The sequence below is a fragment of the Schistocerca nitens genome, chromosome 1 (assembly GCF_023898315.1).
Source record: "Schistocerca nitens isolate TAMUIC-IGC-003100 chromosome 1, iqSchNite1.1, whole genome shotgun sequence".
Classification (NCBI taxonomy): Eukaryota; Metazoa; Arthropoda; class Insecta; order Orthoptera; family Acrididae; genus Schistocerca; species Schistocerca nitens.
Window position 1 is genome coordinate 152,571,311 of NC_064614.1, and position 22,904 is coordinate 152,594,214.

At 42.1% G+C, this 22,904-nt stretch overlaps 1 protein-coding gene across 4 annotated transcripts in view; it reads right to left on the reverse strand.

Moving 5' to 3' along the window:
- Nucleotides 1–22,904, reverse strand: part of LOC126243824 (caspase-1-like) — a 233,608-nt gene that overhangs the window by 38,984 nt on the left and 171,720 nt on the right. The window lies entirely within an intron of this gene.

Here is a 22,904-nt window from a genome sequence, read left to right on the forward strand (position 1 = left end):
AACAAGCCGAGCGAGATCGCCAGCAGGCTGAGAGGGATCGCCAGCAAGTTGAGCGAGATCGCCAGTTAGCAGAAAATTTACTTGCCCAGCAAGCTGAGCGAGATCGCCAATTAACAGAAAATTTACTTGCCCAGCAAGCTGAGCGGGACCAGCAACTTGTGCAATCTTTAGAAATTATGAAAAAGGACATTGCCTGTATGAAACAAGAGTTATGAGTCGATACCTAAGGCCGTGCAGGAGTTGACGGAACAGGTCAACAACCTGCAAGTAGCAAACACTAACATGGTAGATGAAATAGGTGTATTAGCCAACCGAGTAGAAAAGCTGGAAATAGATTCCACACAGCTTGTAGAGCAGAAGTGGAACGAACAAGCAACTAAAATCGAAACCGAATTCAACTCATGGCTAGAAGTGAAGGAGAGTGAGATTGACAAAAATATTAATTCTAAAGTACAAGTAGCCATAGCAAATAGAGATTCCGAATCGTTCAGTACCGCAGTAAATAGTCAGGTACAGAACGACGTGCAAACCATCAAACAAATACTCAGTGAGGATATTCCGCAGTGGCAAGTGAATATGAACAAAAGGATATCCGACCTGGAGAAGGGTTTAGCACAAAGCAGAAAGCATTTGGACCAGGAACCTATGTCGCCAACAGCCCATGGTTTTGGCAACGCACAAATTTATACGCGATACAACAATGGGGAATCTGTAGTCGATAATGCGAAGAGCTGTAGCTTCGGTTCGGAGCACACAGCATATGTCCCAGGAGCAAACCCATGTAGTTCAAAAATATTAGTTGAAGAAAGTTTAATCAAAAATAGGCAATTTCAAACATTTACTACTGAACGGAAATCAGTACACCCAGTAGTATTCATAAAAAGCTTTAAAAATATCTTGCCCAGTGTGTGGAACGAAACACAGAAAATTCAATACGTAATGTCATACATTCAAGGTGACGCAGCGTTGTGGGCTACAGAAGTAGCAGACAGCTGCCGGACATACGAACAGTTCGAAAGGGCATTTCTGTCGAAATATTGGTCGCCTTGTATACAAGAGCGGCTAAGAAAAGAAGTATATAATCCCGAACCGTACTCACCCCGTCTTGGGAATTTGAGGCGGTATTTTGAAAAGTATATAAACAAAACGCGCTACTGGGACGAGCCTATATCACCAAGAGACATAATAAGACTACTAAAATCACATTTACCCATTCATATCAAAGAGAAATTAATACATGTACCAGAAAGCGACATGGAAAACTTCCTGTCTGTTCTAGATTCAATAGACTTGATCCAGGAAGACGCAAAATCAGCGTGCGATCACTCGCGGAATAATGGGTCAGGATGTAAACACGACAGAAATAGTAGTGCACAAAACCACAACCATGGAAATGGTGGGGGTGGTAACAAGCGGCAAGAACATTCGCAAAATGGTAGTAATGGTAGAGGCCAGAACGGGTATGGACAACCAACTTATAACAAAAAGCGTCGATTTGACGACCGGTACGAATCCGGAATGTCAGGGACCAACCGCTGGAAAAATGCGCGAGGTCAGTGGCAGAGCAATTATAGTGATAGTAATCGAAATTGGCAGCAGAATCAGCGAAGAAGCCCAGAGCGACAGGGGAATGACCGGTATGACAACAATAGACCACCACCGCAAAACGCGCCTATTGCGCAGCCGTGGCGGCCTACAAATCAGAGTGTACATATAGTGGAGGTCGCGGACAATAGCCGTCCAAGTACCTCACAAGTAAACAATCCAACAAACTAGAATCGGCCTCGATATGCTCTCCATCGATGGCCGAGGGATGGAGTGAGAGCAACACGAGTCATAATAATATACCTGGGATACGTATGCTGCGATACAACGACGGTGTCAGTATGGATAAAGATCTACTGAACGAACCGCACGAATGTAAGAAGGATAATAACGAAAATGTGCAAGCTATTATCGAAGCGAAAATCAATGATGTTGCAGTGAATATAATCATCGACACAGGTGCCTCAGTAAGTGTAATGAGTATGGAGTTATTTAAAGCACTGGGAAAAGGACATAGCATTCCGACTTTCCCGGTTAATAATTGTAAGGTGTCTGGAGCCATTAGTGCACAGAGCCAATTAGTTAAGTACCAGGTGCAGGTGGAGATTTGTAAGGAGGGCGAAGCCATAGTGAGCTCGTTCCTCGTTGTTAAAGGATTAAAGGTGGCCTGCATTCTGGGAGTAGATTTTCTCCGTGAGAGGGACGCATTGATCGACCTCTCCTTGGGGAAATTAAGCATAGTTAATAGGGGTAGGAGGATTGAGTTATCTATGATGAAATCGAAGGAGGTACTTGTGCCGTGTTGTAATCGAATCAATATCAAAGGTAGGAACCCTTGGGTACTACACCTCGATGATTTTTCACATGCAGCAGACCTCTATTACCCGAATTTAGAGGATCGAAATTATGAAACAAATGTTGAGGCATTTCAAACCAAAGTGCAGGAATCTGAAGGTTTAAGCGATACACAAAAGCAACAGTTGACGCAGCTGCTATCGGAATATACTATGGTATTTACCGACCGACCAGGAATAGTAAAAGGGTACCACTATCACATAGAGGTGATGCCCCACAAAACATACTGTCGCGCAACTTACTCCATCCCTTGGTCGAGGAGAGAAGTAGTGGCCAAAGAAAAAAAGAGGTACGATCGAGGTGTAACTAACGAACAGAAATATAATGTAGGAGACCTAGTACTTATTCGTAACCACCCTAAATCTTCAGCCACCTTAAAACAGAATAGTAAGTGGCAATTGCTATATTCAGGGCCCTTTGAGGTAATAAGCGTGCCCCACGAATGTAGCTATTTGTTAGCACATCCCCATACGGGGAAGATCAAAGGATTGTATCCACGTAAAGATGTGAAGTTATTTATTCAGTGACATATCACATATAAAGAGTAATAGTTGTAAGAAGATTTTAATTATGTTTTAGAGTATAAGTATGTTAGTATTAAGGAAGAAATTTGTGTGTAATGAAACTTGGAGGAAGTGGAATCAGAAAGTGAACAATAGCTTACACAGGAAAGATTTTGTTTACAGACAATTAGAGCCATTAAAATATTATATGCTCATTAAGCAACGAACAATCTTCTTGTTGATAAAGTGAGGATTAATTTCTTGAACCATTTTACAAAGGATTAATTTCTTGAACCATTTTCTATGTGTAGTATGTAAGTGCAATTAACGATGCAATCTTATATAGTAAGGTAACTGTTGTAATTGTATTAGAATAAGGAACCCTGAGAGAGAGAGTCTCTACTAGCCAAACATTGACTTTGTAATATGCAACAATTATGTGATGTGATGTTTGCTGCCAGTAGTGATTTGAGAACGACACTGGAGCCGAAGCTAATTAAAAACAAGCCCGTTCCGTGGAAACTCCGCTTTGTATGTAGCAATGCTTCAATTGAAGCCTGTGTACTTGGTACACGCCCTTGAATATTCATTACGCGATACGCGAATTAAGTCAACCAATGCGGAACCTACACTGTAGTCATGTAGGAAAAATCATTAAAAATAATGCTAGTGCTAAATGAAGTATTTATTGAGCAATATGCCCAAGTCAAGCTGTCATGCACATGGTAAAATCTGTTTGCTAGATGGGTGATAACCAGGCAAGCTACACTGAAAGGAGGAAAGGAAAACTATGTAAAAAAAAAAAAAATCACACACCTTTAAAAAATTTACAAAAGGGCCATATACGCCTAGTAACAATATGAAAACTGTGTTGTGATAAGGTAAAAACAAATAGACGCCATGTAGATGAGAGTGATTATGCAAAGAACAGTTAAAAGGTATTAAAAAATAAACTGTGTGCATAAACAATTGAGGAAAGGACGGAATATTGTGTGTAGTAGGGACAGAAAATGACTGTTGTATCTGCACCAATATATACGTCGATAAGTCTAGTGTTGAGTGATAGACTGTCCTAGTGCAGTGCTCAACGAACAATAGACAGTGTATAAAAACAGTAGTTATTGATCCGTTCGGAGTCGATTCAAACAAACATCGCTCGACGGAGACATTTAGTATGTGTGTAACGAAACATTTTCGCGTGTTGAAAGACGCTCTGGCAGTGTATCAACCGTGGGAGTGAGTGAAAATGTGTAGTACAATGTGCGTGTGACGAACCCTGAATACCAGTGTCACAATGCCACAAGAAACCTGTTATCACGCCAAAACATCCTGTGCATACCAGTGAAGCGAAGGCTTACTGAACAATAAACGCTTTTAACAAGTTGCATCTTCTTCCACAGCTAGTAATCTGTGTCCTTAAAGACAGTACACCGTTGTGGAATGTTTGTTCCATGCGCTACGACGGGGAGCCATGCGGAGAAGCAGAGACGAGTGCCGTGCCGCCAGCCAGCCGGTCGCGGTAAACCACTGCAACTCGCCGACATCGGCGAATGGTTCGCCGCGGTTCGCGACTGCTTGGGCGCCACGTCAGCACGACGTCGCTGTTACTGAGAGCCGGTCGTCGAACCCAGCGGCCGTCGGCACGCGGCGTCCCAGACGACGCTACTCAACAATTGCTTCGCGCCGCCAGCTCCGTACAACATTGTTGTCATTCAAATGAACTATCAACTATGTGTTTAATGTACTAATGAATAGGGTTTATTGGACACGAAATGACGTGACAAACATTTGTCTTTTTTCTTGAGTTACTCAATACAGACTCAAAATATTCATTGGTTCAGTGATGTATAGATATAATATGTTTTCGTCATGTTAATGAAGTATACCCGCACGAATGCTAGAACATTTTAAAACAATTGTCGTGAGTAAGTGCAGAGACGATTCATTATACTACTGTAAAAATGTGTAATAAGTGACTTTCATTACAATCCAGAACACAAATATGAAAAAGGGGTAGAAAGTATATTGGTAACTAAGAGACTAAAAGTTTAACATGCTCTCACAAATAGCCTTTGTTATATGTGAACATTGGATAGAGTCTGAACTTTTTGTGATCAAACTGGGTATTAAAACAAACCAGGCGAGATGACCATGGCTCCGGCGCAGTTTTCCCAGGTTTTCTGATCGCACGTAGCCCGAATGGGGGAGCCAAATAAATGTAATGACCCTGGGACTAGGTTTACGGTCACCTCGCAAAGTGTAAGAACAGTATAAAAAGTGTAATTAAACCTACAGTGTAAAAGAACTAAGAAGTGTAAAGTGAATGTTCCAACCAAGGTAACAGACCATAACCAAACAGACGTTAGTGGCAGCATATTGCCGAACATTTTCAACGTTAGTCAATTGCTGCCAGGGGGCATTGTAACGTCTAGTAAGAAACAAAAACAACATATTATGTAGTAATTAGAAAATTAGGTGTATCATATTGTGTCATTGTATAAAATTATGTATTTTTTTTTATTATTTATTTTTGAGAACGTCTGCGTCGGCGAGTAATAAAACCGACACAGAAGATAAATGTTAAACAGGGATTAAAAAAGGAACTAGTATATAATACGTGATGAATATGAATGTCTTTGTCTTCTTAATTTGGAAGTTGTGCGAGTAAGATCGCCTGTGTTGTCGTAGAGAACGCTAATGTAGCATTCTTTTGTCGAGACTAAGCAATGTACGCCATTACGTGTGAATTCACAAAGGTCTGTAATCACTGAGATATTTAAATGTTTTAATAGAGTTGTTTAAATGAAAACTTGTATTATTAATTGTTAAAGCTTGCTTGCCTATTATCCCATCCTGTTGAGACATTTTTCAGTTATATAAATATTATCTGTGGTGCTGAGCTGCGTGGAGAACGAAGAGCCGCTGCCGCGGCGTATTTAAACGACTTACAATATAGTCGAGCATACCGCAAGGAAGCGGTAAAATAATAGTAAAATAATATTATTTCTTTTAGCTCCCAGACTGGCAGTGCAGATCAGCAGATTTTATGATGTGTTGCAGGTTGACGCGGGCTGCTGATAGGATATAGTACCAAGTACAAATAAGTTAATGTACCTTCAGAATCTGATAGGAATCTTGCTGTGCTCCGTTCTGGTCTGGCAAACTTTATAGTGACAACGTATTTTTTTTTAATGAGAGTCTCATGTTCTTGGGCTAGGCGTGGTATGAAATAGTATTTTACCGAGAAATAAAATCCACTGCAAACTTGTGTTTTTGAACGATCATACGAACTGTAACATCAGTGTTCATAACAAAGTAATTTCAATTTTCAATAACTATGAAGTAGGGAAGATATATTGATTCTTAGCATGAGTTACAGTTACAGAAAAAACGTTCCTTTAATTATAGGCCAGATACAGAACAATAAGACTTCAATATATATATATATATATATATATATATATATATATATATATATATATATATATTATTTTGCTAAAAGGTAATGATGATAAAGAAATTCAAAGCACAGCAACGCAAAAAGTATTTCACGTAACTCTTTTCATATATGTGTTGGTACGCTAATAATAATAATAATAAAAATAAATGAACAAAAGAGCAACAATTTACAATTCATGAGTTACGTGAAACTGTGATTAAGTCAAAAGCAAATGATATTGCTAAAGATATGGGCATCGAAGACTTCCGTTGTTCTGCTGGTTGGTTGTATCGGTTCCAAAAGATAAATTCAATTTCATCTTTACAAATTTGTGGTGAAGCAAATAAAGTTGATGAAGAAAGTGCGAACAGCTGGTTGTACGAATTCAACCGAGTGAGAGAAAAGTATGCCTCGTGTGATGCGTTTAACATGGATGAAACTGGATTTTTCTACAATCTTTTTCCAAATCACACCCTGGGGATAAAAGATGATAAGTGTCACGGTGGAGCACGAAACAAACAACGTGTGACTGTTGTACTGTGCCGGCCGCGGTGGTCTAGCGGTTCTAGGCGCTCAGTCCGGAACCGCGCGACTGCTACGGTCGCAGGTTCGAATCCTGCCTCGGGCATGGATGTGTGTGATGTCCTTAGGTTAGTTAGGTTTAAGTAGTTCTAAGTTCTAGGGGACTGATGACCACAGATGTTAAGTCTCATAGTGCTCAGAGCCATTTGAACCACTGTTGTACTGTGCTGTAATGCTGACTGCAGTGAGAAGTTTCGTCCCTGGGTTATCGGTAAATCCGAGAAAGCACGTTGTTTTAAAAACATAAATATGGACATTTACCTTGCATCAATTCTCACCACAAGAAAGCTTGGATCGATGGCACATCATTTCGCAAGTGGATTCTTTGTTTCAACAGTTGAGTGGTTGGTCAAAATAGACATGTTCTTCTTACATTGGTCAGATGTACTGCCCATAACGTTCATGATCTGAACCTATCCAACATAAAGTTTCAGTTTTTTCCACCCAACGCCACAAGCCCCCTTCAGCCTTTGGGCCAAGACATAACCTCTCTCATAAAGAGAGCTTATCGTAAGCGACTTGTAAAAGCTGCAATTCGTGCTGCTGAAAACAATAGTGCAACCCAAAGTTGGAATCTTCTTGACGCGATAAAAGCCGTCGCAGCAGCCTGGAACTCAGTATCGCCACACCATATAGGGAAGTGCTTTAACAGAGCTTGGAGACACAGCAACACTGAAGATGTCCACAGGTTAGAAGATGCCACTTCACCTGATGGATGGACAGTCCTGCAGGACGTTGCGAACCCTGGGATTAGTTTCGAAGAATTCATTAGTGTAGATGACGATGTTGTCGTATGTGCTTCTGTGGAATGGGATGTGCCAAAAGCTGTGAACGAGGTGCAAGAAGGGCCATCAGAAGTAAGTGAAGAGGAAGAGAATACAGATACAATCCCACCTAGCCGTCAGGAGATGTTTACAGCCTTGGACTGTTTAGAACGGTTTCTCTTCAACATCCGATGTCACTGCTGGGTTTACGGACGCTATAATTACAATTGGTTGTGAAATTACAAAATATTATCGTTCCCAAGAACGTCCGCGAACCATGACCGAATTTTTTCCAAGAAAGTAACGTACATAATTTGTGAGTACTTGTAATTTTACAATCACTTTATAGTGTTATAAGTCTACAATAACGTGATTGATAGTGTAGTGTATTACACATTAGTCTACTGCTGTACACGTATACTTATTAGAATCTGTGTTTTTCACTTAACAAGACTTTTTTTAACACGAACTCCTGATTTTTTGGTCCCTTCTGATTCGTGTTAACGAAGTTTTACTGTATAAGCAATCTTTACCATTCATACGTGAACCCCTTAATTACGTACCATTTGTGTTTGATTTCACTTCATTATTGACTTCAACTAATTCTTGGCTCCTAATATGGGGCAATCTGATCTGATCGTCATTTCATGTCCGACAGCAGACAGAAGAATTCTCAGTTCACTATAATAAATTTATGCCTTTTTCCTATTATATGATGAAACACTGAGGACGTCAGTAGTGATAAAATATTTACTTACCATGGCTAATTAACATCACATTTACCTTGTAGTGCAGCACATCTGGAACGTGCTGCGGCATAAACTTTCTCTCTCTCAGTTATCGACAGTTGCTTTAGATGACGCACCTGTGATACTAGAAATAGTGCAGCTAATGCACTGAGTTTATTTGCATTTTTTCGCTTGAGAGGTTTCGAGCGCTTGCTTTTAGTAGAGCTGCTTCCCTCAAATGTTTGACAATACCGAGACACACCGTCTTCTTTAAACACAATCTCTTATCCGGCTATGGGCGTTTAAATCATTTAGCCAAAATATAAATTTCATTTATAAAAGGTTCATTTTAAACGTACGGGAGTGTTTACCTTACTGTCCGCCACATTTTCACCGCAGCGTTCCTGTAGCTGGTACACCCATGGTACAAGCAACTGCAACGTCAAATCACTGTCAACTTCCATAACCCCCTTGAAATACCCGAGAAAAGAATCAGCAACGATCAATGTCATGAGGATGCAGAAGGCAATGGAAACCACTGCATTCAAGACACATGACGTGTATCCACAGGACATGTGGCCTGTAAATGATGATTTCTCGATTGGCAAAAGATTCCGGAACAGTCCTCCATTTCGATCTCGGGGCGTGGGATGTCAGAATCCTGAATGTGGTAGGGAAGCTGGAAAATCTGTAAAGGGAAATGCAAATGCTCAATCTAGATATAATAGGGGTCGGTGAAGTGAAATGGAAAGAAGACAAGAATTTCTGGTCGGATGAGTATAGGGTAATAACAGCAGCAGAAAATGGTATAACGGGAGTAGATTCGTTATAGATAGGTCAAAGAGTGAGTTACTGTGAACAGTTCAGTGATGGGGGTTGTTCTTATCAGAATCGACAGCAGACCAACATCGACAACGACAGTTCAGATATACATGCCGACGTCGCAAGCTGAAGATGAAGAGATAGAGAAAGTATACGAGGATATTTAAAGGGTAACACAGTACAAGGGAGATGAAAAGCTAATAGTCATGGGGGACTGGAATGCAGTTGTAGGGAAAAGAGTAGAAGAAGAGGTTACCGTGAAATATGGGTTTTGGACGAAGAATGAGAGAGGAGAAAGACTAATTGAGTTTTGTAATCAATTTCAGCTAGTAACAGCGAATGCTCTGTTCAAGACTCACAAGAGGAGGAGGTATACTTGGAAAAGACCTAGTGATAGAGGAAGATTTCAGTTTTTACATCACGGTCAGACAAAGATTCCGAAATCAGATGCTAGATTGTAACGCGTACCCAACAGCAGATTACGATGTAGTAGTGATGAAGAGTAGGCTAAAGTTTAACAGATTATTCAGGAAGAATCAATACCCACAGAAGTGGGATAAACTAATGCTAAGGGATGAGACACGCTTGAGGTTCCCTAAGGCTATGGATACAGCAATAAGCAATATCTCAGTAGGCAGTATAGTTAAAGAAGAAACGACATCTCCAAATAGGGCAATCACAAAAATGGGAAAGAAAAACTTAGGTACAAAGAAGGTAACTGTGAAGAAACGATGGGTAACAAAAATACTTGAGTTGATCAATTAAAGTATAAAAATGTTCAGGGAAATTCAGGAATACAGACATACAAGTTGTTGAGGAATGAAATAAATAGGAAGTGCAGGGAAGCTAAGACGAAATGGCAGAATCAAAAATGTGAAGAAATCGAAAAAGAAATGATTGTCGGAAGAACTGACTCAACATACAGGAAAGTCAAAACAACTTTCGGTGAAATTAAAAGCAAGGGTGCTAACATTTAGAATGCAACGGGAATTCCACTGTTAAATGCAGAGGAGACAGCGGAATGGTGGAAAGAGTACATAGAAGATCTCTATGAGGGGGACGATTTGTCTGATGTGATAGAAGAAGAAACAGGAGTCGATTTAGAAGAGATAGGGGATCCAGTATTAGAATCAGAATTTAAGAGAGCTTTGGAGGACTTAAGATCAAATAAGGCAGAAGGGATAGATAACATTTCACCAGAATTTCTAAAATCATTGGTAGAAGTGACAACATAACGACTATTCGTGTTGGTGTGTGCAACGTATGAATCTGAAAATATACCTTTTTGACTTAAGAACGAAGTGCTCTGATGAAAAAGGGTATAAGACAGGGACGTAGTCTTTCGCCCCCACTCTTCAGTCTGTACATAGAATAAGCAATGATGGAAACAAAAGAAAGATTCAGGAGTGAAACCAAATTCAAGGTGAAAGGATATCAGTGATACGATTCGCTGATGATATTGCTATCCTGAGTAAAAGTGGAGAAGAATTACATGATATTCTGAATGGAATGAACAGTCTAATGAGTACACAATATGGATTGAGAGTAAATCGAAGAAAGATTAAAGTGATGAGAAGTAGCAAAATGAGAACAGCGAGAGACTTCAGAATTAATGGTGACGAAGTAGGTGAAGTTAAGGAATTCTGCCTCCTAGGCAGGAAATGACGGACGGAGCAAGTAGGACATCAAAAACAGGATAGCCCTGGCAAAAAGGGCATTCTGGCCAAGAGAAGTCTATTAGTATCGGACATAAGCCTTAATTTGAGGTAGAAATTTCTGAGAATGTACGTCTGGACCATAGCATTGTATGGCAGTAAAACACTGACTGTCGGAAGACCGGAACGGAAGAGAATCGAAGCATTTGAGATGTGGTGCTACAGGCGAATGTCGAAAATCAGGTGGACTGATAAGGTAAGGAATGAGGAGGTTCTGCATAGAACCGGAGAGGAAAACAATATGTGCGAAACACTGACAAGGAGAAGGGACAGGATGATAGGACATCTGTTAAAAGGCATCAGGGAATGACTTCCATGGTGCACGAGGGAGCTGTAGAGGGCAAAAACTGTAGAGGAAGACAGAGATTGGAATACATCCAGCAAATAATTGAGGACGTAGATTGCAAGTGTTTCCCTGAGATGAAGAGGTTGGTAAAGGAGAGGAATTCGTGGCGGGCCGCATCAAATTAATCAGAAGACTGACGATCCCCTTCCCCCCACCTCCCAAAAAAAAAAAAAAAAAAGAAAAAGGCATGGGAACCAGTACTGGCGGAATTAAGGCACTGTCAGGCACATACGAACGAATCCAAGTCTACACAGACCACAGACGGGACTGTCCGGACACTTAAACTGGACACCTACACCCTGCCATCACGCGCGCTGGGCCGCGATTTGCAGCTGTGGATTTCCAACGTCGCGTATGCAAAGACCGTGGCCCGTTTCTCCGGCGGGGGCATTGGATGTCACCGTGCTCTATGATTCATCTACAATGACGCTTTTCTAGCGAGCCAGCGCATATATTGACGAGTCACCGCAGCGGCGCCTCTATGTTGTTGTTGTTGTGGTCTTCAGTCCTGAGACTGGTTTGATCCGGCTCTCCATGCTACTCTATCCTGTGCAAGCTGCTTCTTCTCCCAGTACCTACTGCAACCTACATCCTTCTGAATCTACTTGGTGTATTCATCTCTTGGTCTCCCTCTACGATTTTTAGCCTCCACGCTGCCCTCCAATGCTAAATTTGTGATCCCTCGATGCCTCAAAACATGTCCTACCAACCGATCCCTACTTCTAGTCAAGTTGTGCCACAAACTTCTCTTCTCCCCAATCCAATTCAACAACTCCTCATTAGTTAAGTGATCTACCCATCTAATCTTCAGCATTATTCTGTAGCACCACATTTCGAAAGCTTCTATTCTCTTCTTGTCTAAACTCTTTATCGTCCATGTTTCATTTCCATACATGGCTACACTCCATACAAATACTTTCAGAAACGACTTCCTGACACTTAAATCTATACTCAATGTTAACAAATTTCTCTTCTTCAGAAACGCTTTCCTTCCCATTGCCAGTCTACATTTCATACCCTCTCTACTTTGACCATCATCAGTTATTTTGCTCCCCAAATAGCAAAACTCTTTTACTACTTTAAGTGTCTCATTTCCTAATCTAATTCCCTCAGCGTCACCCAACTTAATTCGACTACATTCCATTATCCTCGTTTTGCTTTTGTTGATGTTCGTCTTATATCCTCCCTTCAAGACACTATCCATTCCGTTCAACTGCTCTTCCAAGTCCTTTGCTGTCTCTGACGTAATTACAATGTCATCGGCGAACCTCAAAGTTTTTATTTCTTCTCCGTGGATTTTAATACCTACTCCGAACTTTTCTTTTGTTTCCTTCACTGCTTGCTCAATATACAGATTGAACAACATCGGGGAGAGGCTACAACCCTGTCTCAGTCCCTTCCCAACCACTGCTTCCCTTTCATGCCCCTCAACTCTTATAACTGCCATTTGGTTTCTATACAAATTGTAAATAGCCTTTCGCTCCCTATATTTTACCCCTGCCACCTTCAGAATTTGAAAGAGAGTATTCCAGTCAGCATTGTCAAAAGCTTTCTGTAAGTCTACAAATGTAAGCATCTGTCACAACATTTTTATCCGACGCGACAGCCGTGAACCAATGAAGAAGTTACATCGGGAAAATATCAGACAGCAGATCTACCATGTTTTCTACGTTTCTGTTTAGTTTAATCTTACTAGCCAGCATTAACGTGGAATCCTTGGTCTTATTGCTGCACTATTTACAGAGATCCTTTCTCTCTTCACATCCACATACGCAGAACAAATGAACACATGAAGACAGACATAAACACACACACACACAAATCTCAGATGCAACTCAACCACTCAAGTATATACACTTTCATTGAAGCACACAACTGAGTCGTGGTAAAATTTGCTGTTTTGAAGAGCGCGCCGCAGCGCGTAGAGTAAAGCAGTCGCCTTCCGTTTCTGACGGTGGCACTGCTGTGGCAATCGCAGCTTCGGTGTCTCCCTCTGGTGTGAAAGGGGAAAGGTAGCCTGTTGACGTGCATTTACGGGGCGCTATGAGCTCGCTAGGCGGCGAGTCTGGTCAGTTGGTCAGCCGGGTCAGTGTGGGGCAGTCAGTGTCTGTCTGTCGTCCGGAGTGCTAGTACGTGTTAGGCCGCCAGGCTGCTCGAGTTTGTCCAGGCAATGGTCATTGGCGGTTGGATCGATCGGTTGGTCGGTCGCGCACTGGGACACAAGATGACTTGTCCGTCTTGAGCGTCGGCGCATGTGAGGTCGCCACGTCAGTCCAGGGGGCCGCGCCGTATAGCGAGGGGTAGTGGCTTCGCGGCCGACACGACAGCAACAAGAGTCAACCCACGACATCGGTCTGGCCGACGCGAGCTGCGACGCCGTGAGACGGGAGATCGGCGCGCCTTCCTGCGTCCGTTGAAGCGGCTGGTAGCGGACGGTTCGAGAGAGCGTTTTGGGGGTGCTGCGCCAGGTCTTCGCCAGACATCGCAGTTTATTATAAGTAGAGTGATTCGTGATATGCTGTTTCATTTACTTGTTTTCTTTGTCAGCCTCTCGTCCCCAGCTTGCTCGTCTTTCTCCCGTCCGCATTTGTTAGGCAGTTAGTGTCTGTCTGTCGGTCTGCCATACGTTAATAGCTGCCTCTGTTATGTTTGTCGGATTCGGTGTTAACAAATTTATTGCTTGATGTGTAACGGCCGAATTCCTGAAATATGTTTTTATCTTGCCTATTATCTTGAGAGGCGGTATATGTGTAATGTAGAGCATATTTGTATATTTTATGTAAGACTGCATTTCATGGGTTTTTATTTAAATGGCCATTTTAGTATATAAAATTGCCGCCCTTCCACCGTAAGAGGTTTTTTTTTAAAAAAAATCAAGTTGCACCTTCGGTGGCAAGTTAATTTTTTTTAATGTTAGTGTTTTGCACCATTTCCATCGCTCCTACGGGGTGCATAGTTTATGTGCTTGAGTGAGTTGTTAAAATTTTTAGTTTAAAGTAATCTGGTGTGTTGAAGATTTGCACCAGTGTAGTCTTTCAGAGGTTGTTGTGAGCGGTCGTGACTACGGCCGTGTCAAAAGGCAGCGGCAAGGTTCTCAGCCCGAACGCTCATACTGTCAATATTTGTTCCTTCTGCCTCTGAATAAAATTGTAACTTGATATTTTGAGTCTGCTTTCTGATTATAATTTTAAATCTGTTTCAACAAAAAAAGGGGGGGGGGCTTTTAGGAATAAAATTTCCATTTGTTGAAAGAAATTTAATTTGTTTTCATCAGTTACCCACTGACAACTACTTCCACGCTCACATAGTGTGATTATATGTGTTAATGTTCCTGATGAATCGATAGCAAATAAAGTAAATGCTTAACAAAAGGTTTTGAAAGTAAATTCACGGTTCAATAACCATAACCACTTACAGTCGTAAGTCTAGACACCTACTGCTCCGGCACAGGTTTGTTTCCTTATAAATCAACGACCAGTAGTATACAATGAGGTGACAAAAGTCGTGGGATAGCAATATGCACATATACAGATGGTGGCAGTGGGGTGCGGCACGCTACTTTTTACCACCCTGCCAGCGTCCAGCAATGTTGATTTGTCTAGCTGAAAGCTGTAGAAGAAAATACTAGACCACTACTGTCTATTGCAGGTCGCAACATACATAGAATTGTCAGGTAAACGGAATGTGGCTAGGTACTGAAATAAAAGTTTTAACTTGGCAATGTAAATTTTCAGGTGTATTTTTTTTACGATAAAGATCACAGTTAATACTGCCAAGTCCATACTAAGTGACAACACAATGTAAAGTTCACACACACACCACAATCACACACGTGGCCAGTTTACGGTATTTACACCCGTTACCGAAGTTAATAGAGTTCACCGGATCGTTTAGTTATGAAAATGCTCGCTCAAATGTTGTGCACTCTGCTCTAAACGTAATACCTGTTCCAGTCTTAGATCGCACAACACGCCACGTGGTTTTAACTAACAGTCAAAAGCAACCGTTCACTTAAATACACTTTGTACTACTTCGTGAACTCGTAATTAGCATTTTTCCGCGATTTTACAGTACTTTCGTTGGAGCTGCTTTCAATGACATGCTACTAGTTCGAACCCTCAGCCCCGAACCCCCTAGATCACACCAAAGGCTTTGTTCCCAGCATAGAGTAGCGTGAGCCTGCATTTTTATGATTGGCTGATATCACAAACAGCAAGTCAGGTTGCAGTATTATCCCGCGCTAACCCGCGCTTTACTTCAATGACAAATCATAGTAAAACATTTCTTTCTATGGCAATTGCCAAACAAAATAAATTTAGAAAAGTATCAAATATAAAATTACTGCTTCTTAAATTACCGATTAATTTGTGTTCTACTCTCGATTTATTAGTACCATAAACCGACTGCACATTTAATTATTGTAAATCCCCTGTATAGTTTAACTGGTGCTTCGTGATTAAACAAAACAATTTTCATTTACTTCTGTTCTTCTTCACTCATACAACACTCAAACTGCTAATTACTACACATATAAAACAATTATAATTATGCAAATACATTGAATATTAATCAAACATAACTGTACAACATTGTTTTGACTACGACTACTAGCACTGTCCGTCAACTGCTGACCTCTGCCGCCTACTAGTGCAACTACGTGCATCTCTGTAACCCACAAGGGAACCTCCCCATCGCACCCCCTCAGATTTAGTTATAAGTTGGCACAGTGGATAGGCCTTGATAAACTGAACACAGATCAATTGAGAAAACAGGAAGAAGTTGTGTGGAACTGTGAAAAAATAAGCAAAATATACAAACTGAGTAGTCCATGGACCACATAGGCAACATCATGACAGTGTGAGCTCAGGAGCGGCGTGATCCAGTGGTAGCGTAAGCAGCTGCAGAACGAGAGGTCCTTGGTTCAAGTCTTCCCTCGAGTGAAAATTTTACTTTCTTTATTTTTGCATAGTTATTATCTGTCCGTTCGTTCACTGACGTCTCTGTTCACTGTAATAAGTTTAGTGTCTTTGTTTTGCGACCGCATCGCAAAACCGTGCGATTAGTAGACGAAAGGACGTACCTCTCCAATGGGAACCGAAAACATTTGATCGCAAGGTCATAGGTCAACCGATTCCTCCACAGGAAAACATGTCTGATATATTCTATACGACACTGGCGACGGCATGTGCGTCACATGACAGGAATATGTTGTCGACCCACCTAACTTGTACACTTGGCGAATGGGTAAAAAGGTTCTTCTACCTTGCCCGATTTAGGTTTTCTTGTGGATGTGATAATCACTCCCAAAAAAGTGATGAAAACATAAGAGTTTGTCACATAAACTGAAAATAAAAAATTAAAATTTTCACTCGATGGAAGATTTGAACCAAGGACCTTTCATACAATGTAAACTTTCACGGCCGGTGTTGACTTCCCTTAAAACTTCCGGGCTGATAGGCCGTGGTCTAAGTATAAAACTGTCTCCTAACGTTTCGTCTCCGACTGCGGGAGACATCATCGGAGGTAAAGCGGCGAACTGCGAAGAGGACTCGAGGAGGCGCTGACCTACTAGGAAAATAAAAGAATTCTTAAGGTCGGCAAAAGATGCACGGCACCCTTTGGCTACACCGGGGGTATATAAAATTCCTTGTAGTTGTGGACAGGTTTACATCGGTACCACAAAGAGAAGTGTGAACACCCGTCTTGTCGAACATAAGAGGAATTGCCGCCTAGGTCACACGGATAAAGCGGCCGTAGCGGAACATGTTTACCAGGAAGGTGATCATGAAATAAAATTCAGCGAGACGAGCGTCATATCAAAAACCTCGCATTATTATGCACGCTTGTATAGAGAGGCTATAGAGATTGATAAACATCGTAATAATTTTAACAGGAAAGACGAAGGTGTTAAACTGGATAAAATTTGGATGTCAGCGTTGCACCGCAAGCGTGACGATCGATTACTTTCAATCGAGAATGTTGGCATTACCAGAGACAATCTCATAGCCGACGCCACGTGATCGACAGTGGCGCCCTCTGTACTGCCTATATAATCAGCGCCTCCTCGAGTCCTCTTCGCAGTTCGCCGCTTTACCTCCGATGATGTCTCCCGCAGTCGGAGACGAAACGTTAGGAGACAGTTTTATACTTCGACCAAGGCCTATCAGCCGGGAAGTTTTAAGTGAAGTCAAGGACCTTTCGTTCCGCAGCTGCTCACGTTACCACGAGACCATAGCGCTCCTGCGTTCCTAATGTCCTTGATATTGCATATCTTCCCATGAACTACTCAGTTTGTATAATTTGCTTATTTTTTCACAGTTCCACACAACTTCTTCCTGTTTTCTCAATTGATCTGTGTTCAGTTTTTCGAGGCCTATCCACTGTGCCAACTTATAACTAAATCTGAGGGGGGTGCGTGGGGAGGTTCCCTTGTCAGGTCCATGTCAGCGGGTGACATCTGTCGATGACTCATGCCTATAATGATAATATCCTACCAAGTGACAGGAGCGATGCGAAGGGGCTACGCCTCAGCAGTAACGCGTACACATGGTGTAAAAGGGAAGTGCACCAGCAGAGCTGCCACTTGTACTGAGGTGATTGATGTGGAAAGATCTCCGACGTGGTTATGACCGTACGACGAGAATTGACAGACTATGAACGCGGAATGGTGGTTAGAGCTGGAAGCCATTCAGTTTCGGAAACAGGGAATTCAATATTCCGAGCTCCACAGTGTCAAGAGTGTGACGAGAATACCAAATTTCAGGCACTGCCTGTCACTACGGACAATGCAGCGACAGAGAGCAACGACGTTTGCTTAGAGTCGTCAGTGCTAACCTTCGACCATAGACACTAGTAGACTGGCCTTGCTGTGCAGAAGCTATAGGGCTGGTGTGGCTCCAACATAAACCACGTGACTGTTGGCAAAACGTGGCGGGATTTCAAATCAGCGGTGTGCCATCCTATGTTTGTATCGGATTTTACCCACATTTCTCAATTGACTGCCAAACGCTTCCAACAAAAATTACTTTTTTATTTGCGAAAAATTATGTCAGAACTACATTTGACCTGGATTTGTTCACAGTACCATTTATAAAATCTAACAAATACATCGAACGCCCCTCTGGTGGGCAGCGGGACGAAATTACTATAAAGTATCAATTAAAGTAAAATGTCGTTAAAATTCTTTTAAACAGTAAGAGTGGGCTCGTGTCAAAACTTTGAATATTGGATTCGCCGCGTTTTGAGCTCTATTCACTAATAAAAGAAAATGAGATGTGGGAATTATGTCAACTATAGGTACCAAAATTGTCGACTTTAGGAGCAGGTCCATTTTAGAGTATCAATTTTAGGTGCACTTCAAAGGTTCAGTTCTTACTATTTTTACAAAAGTTTAAACTATCAGTTTTTAAAAAAATGATATTTTAGATGAAAGGTGAGACTTTGAAGTTTCAGAAAATAGTTTTGGAGCGTACATTTATTTAATAGGATTAGAAGGTAGAAAAACAATTCTCTTCATGTGTCGACTATAGGTGCTCTTACCTTATTATAATCTCACTTGTATATACAAAAAGGCGCTTATGTGCAGATGGCTTAAAGTTTTTCCGTTTCAGGGCCTGTATCCAAAGCTGCCTTCGGTTTTCATCCTTAGTGAACCTATGAGTAGGAGCGAGAAACAATTACACTTACTTCTGTAACCGAATTATCACAGATACTTTCCAAAATGTAATATGAGTCTGACTTTACAAGCATCACTTTCAACACTTTAATTTACGTGATACTCCGTTTCAAGTGTAAAAAACATATAAAAGTCACTTCAGCAGATTTCAATAAACGCATCTGCGCTATCATAGAAACACACGTGAAATGTAACGCCATTTCCGCCGACAAAACGCAGAGTACAGCCATAACCGCAACACGAAACAACCATGTTTTGCCAACATTCACGTGACTTTAGCCCAGAGATGTTGGAGCCACGAAAATGACGTCAGGGCCAGTCTATTATATTTATCGTCGAAGGTGCTAACAGACAAGTAACAACGCGTGAAGTAGCCGCAGAAATCAATGTGGGAAGTGCAACCGACGTATCCGTTTGGATAGCGCGGCAAAATTTGGCGTTAATGTGCTACGGCAGCAGACGACCGACGCGAGTGCCTTTGCTAACAACACGACATCGCCTGCATTGCCTGTCCTGGGTTCGTAACCATATCGGTTCGACCCTAGACGACTGGGAAACCGTGGGCTGGTTAGATGAGTTCAGATTTCAGCTGATGGTAGCGTTCGGGTGTGGCACAGGTCCCACGAAGTCGTGGACCCCGTTTGTCAACAAGGCACTGTGCAAACTGGTGATAGTTCCATAATGGCGTGGACTGTGTTTACGTGGATTGGACTGGATTGGTTCAAATGGCTCTGAGCGCTATGGGACTTAACTTCGGAGGTCATCAGTCCCCTAGAACTTAGAACTACTTAAACCTAACTAACCTAAGGACAGGACACACATCCATGCCCGAGGCAGGATTCGAACCTGCGACCGTAGCGGTCGCGCGGTTCCAGACTGTAGCGCCTAGAACCGTTCGGCCGGCGATTGGACTAGGTCCTCTGGTCCAACTAAACCAATCGTTGACCAGAAATGGTTATGTTCGTCTACTAGGAGGTGAATTGCAGCTATTCATTGACTTCATATTCCTAAGCAATGATGTCATGTCACCGGACCACAGTTGTTCGCGATTGGTTTGAAGAAGATACTGGACAATTCGAGCGAATAATTTGGCCACTCGGTTCACCGGACATGAATCTCATAGAACAACTATAGGACGTAATCGAGAGATCAGTTTGTGCACAACATACTGCACTAGCACAATTATGGACGACTATACAGGCAACATCGCTCTGTATTTCTGCCATCGACTTGCAGAGTCCACGCCACGCCGAGTTGCTGCACTAAGCCGGGCAAATCGAGGTCCGACACGATATTAGGAGGAACCCCATGACTTCTGTTACCTCAGTGTACAGCATAGGGATGGCGGTTAGCGCTGAAACAACTTGTTTTCTTTATTCTCTTTTTTTACCTTTTGCCCCGCCATTTTTACTTGACTGTTAAAACCGTTCAAAATAAAACGTTTCTAAAAGAACCGATTTTCGGTTTTTTATTCCCGTTCTTCCTGTAATAAGCGGAGAAATCGGCAAACACTGAAAAACTTGTCTCTCTGTTTCAAGATACATAGACGTAAAATATTCAATTAAATATACAAAGAAAACTTAGCCCACCCACCCTTTCCTACTTGTGTCGAAAAGTCGTAAGTGGCTGCAAACTACAAAGAAACATCGCTATTTTCCTCTTGATTCCAATTTTTTCAAACTCTGCTGCCGGCCGGGGTTGCCGAGCGGTTCTAGGCGCTACAGTCTGCCCGGCTGATTATTGTCGAGGTCCGGTGTGCCGGTCAGCCTGTGGATGGTTTTTAAGGCGGTTTTCCATCTGCCTCGGCGAATGCGGGCTGGTTCCCCTTGTTCCGCCTCAGTTACACTATGTCGGTAATTGCTGCACAAACACTGTCTCCACATATGCGTACACCATGCAAACATTTGAGGATACGCTGGAGTCCAAACAGCGCAATAAGCCTAGGTTCGGTGTGGTGCGGCAGTGGGGTGGGTGGACTGTTGTGACCTGTTGTGGAGTTGTGAAGCTCTGGGGGATACGGTGGGACGAAGGCTCTCTGTCGTTTCTAGGTGCCCGGTTTAATACATACTACACAACCATTCTTCTGCCCATATCTTAATTGAATAGCAGGAAAGGAACTTAAATACAAGGTCCAATGGGAAGTACCCACTCTCACGCGCTTCACACTGGTTTGCAGAGTTAGGTGTAGATGCAGAGTCTATTAAGCGTGGTCAAAGTGGGAGCAAGGAATATAAAGCAGTGGATATAACCTTTCAATTGAATATACATTACCTGAAAAAATATGCAAAGCAGCCAGTCAGACCGCGCGACCGCTACGGTCGCAGGTTCGAATCCTGCTTCGGGCATGGATGTGTGTGATATCCTTAGGTTCGTTAGGTTTAAGTAGTTCTAAGTTCTAGAGGACTGATGACCTCAGACATTAAGTCCCATAGTGCCCAGAGCCATTTGAACCATTTTTTAACTCTGCTAAAAATGATATCGTAATCGGGAAACATACCACTATTTGGGCATTACGAATAATCAGAGCTGACGGGTGAAAAGTGACTATTTTTCCTGTTAATTTGTCCGTTTTCAAGAGCTACAGGCAGATAAGCCCATATTATGTAGGCACAAGCAACAGATCAGCTACTTAGTATTTTTGTTGTCTTACTATGAATGAATTGCTGTTAGGTTTTCAGTTTATTCCTGTTAACATAATTTCTTTCCTCTTTTACTATTTCGCAGAAGTGGCACACAAATCTTTAAAGTTTTGAAGCAAATGAAGTGTTGTACTTCTTAAAACGTGTTGTACTCCTTAAAAATATAGGGATGGTGCAATTCTGCAAAACAACGGGTGTTCAACAACGACAGCGACGGGGCAAGTATTGCGCACTGCATGTACATGCATACCGTAATCCACGCCCCATGGTAACAATGACATCCATGTCCCAACAATGCTTTCCCAATTGTTATCCCATGTGTCTGTGCTAGTTTCTGTCGGCACTGTCATTAAAACAGCGCTGATCGCTTTTCCCATTTCCTACAATAACGCAATATTTCAAACGACTGCAAATTTAAGCAGTAAAATGTTTATAGAAAAATAAAAATTTTAGTACTGATTTGCTGGCGCTAGTTGATATTTCGGTCGTTATACCCCATACCAATTACCGAAAAATACCAGTTAATCAGAACTAAAATACCGGTATTTTTGAAGGTTTCGTCCATTAATTTAATACCTACACGAAATACACTACTGGCCATTAAAATTGCTACACCTCGAAGATGACGTGCTACAGACGCGAAATTTAACCGACAGGAATAAGATGCTGTGATATGCAAATGATTAGCTTTTCAGAGAATTCACACAATAGTTGGCGCCGGTGGCGACATATACTACGTGCTGACATGAGGAAAGTTCCCAACCGATTTCTTATACACAAACAGCAGTTGACCGGCGTTGCCTGGTGAAACGTTGATGTGATGCCTCGTGTAAAGAGGAGAAATGCTTACAACCATCTGCACGAACAGTTCGACTACGTTTGCAGTAGCATGGACTATCAGCTCGGAGACCACGGCTGCGGTTACCCTTGACGCTGCATCACATCAGGTGCGCCTGTGACGGTGTACTCAACAACGAATCTGGGTGCACGAATGGCAAAACGTCATTTTTTCGGATGAATCCAGGTTATGTATACAGCATCATGATGGTCGCATCCGTGTTTGGCGACATCGCGGTGAACGCACATTGGAAGCGTGTATTCGTCATCACCATACTGGCGTATCACCCAGCGTGATGGTATGGGGTGCCATTGGTTACATGTCTCGGTCACCTCTTGTTCGCATTGACGGCACTTTGAACAGTGGGCGTTACATTTCAGACGTGTTACGACCCGTGGGTCTACCCTTCATTCGATCCCTGTGAAACCCTACATTTCAGCAGGATAATGCACG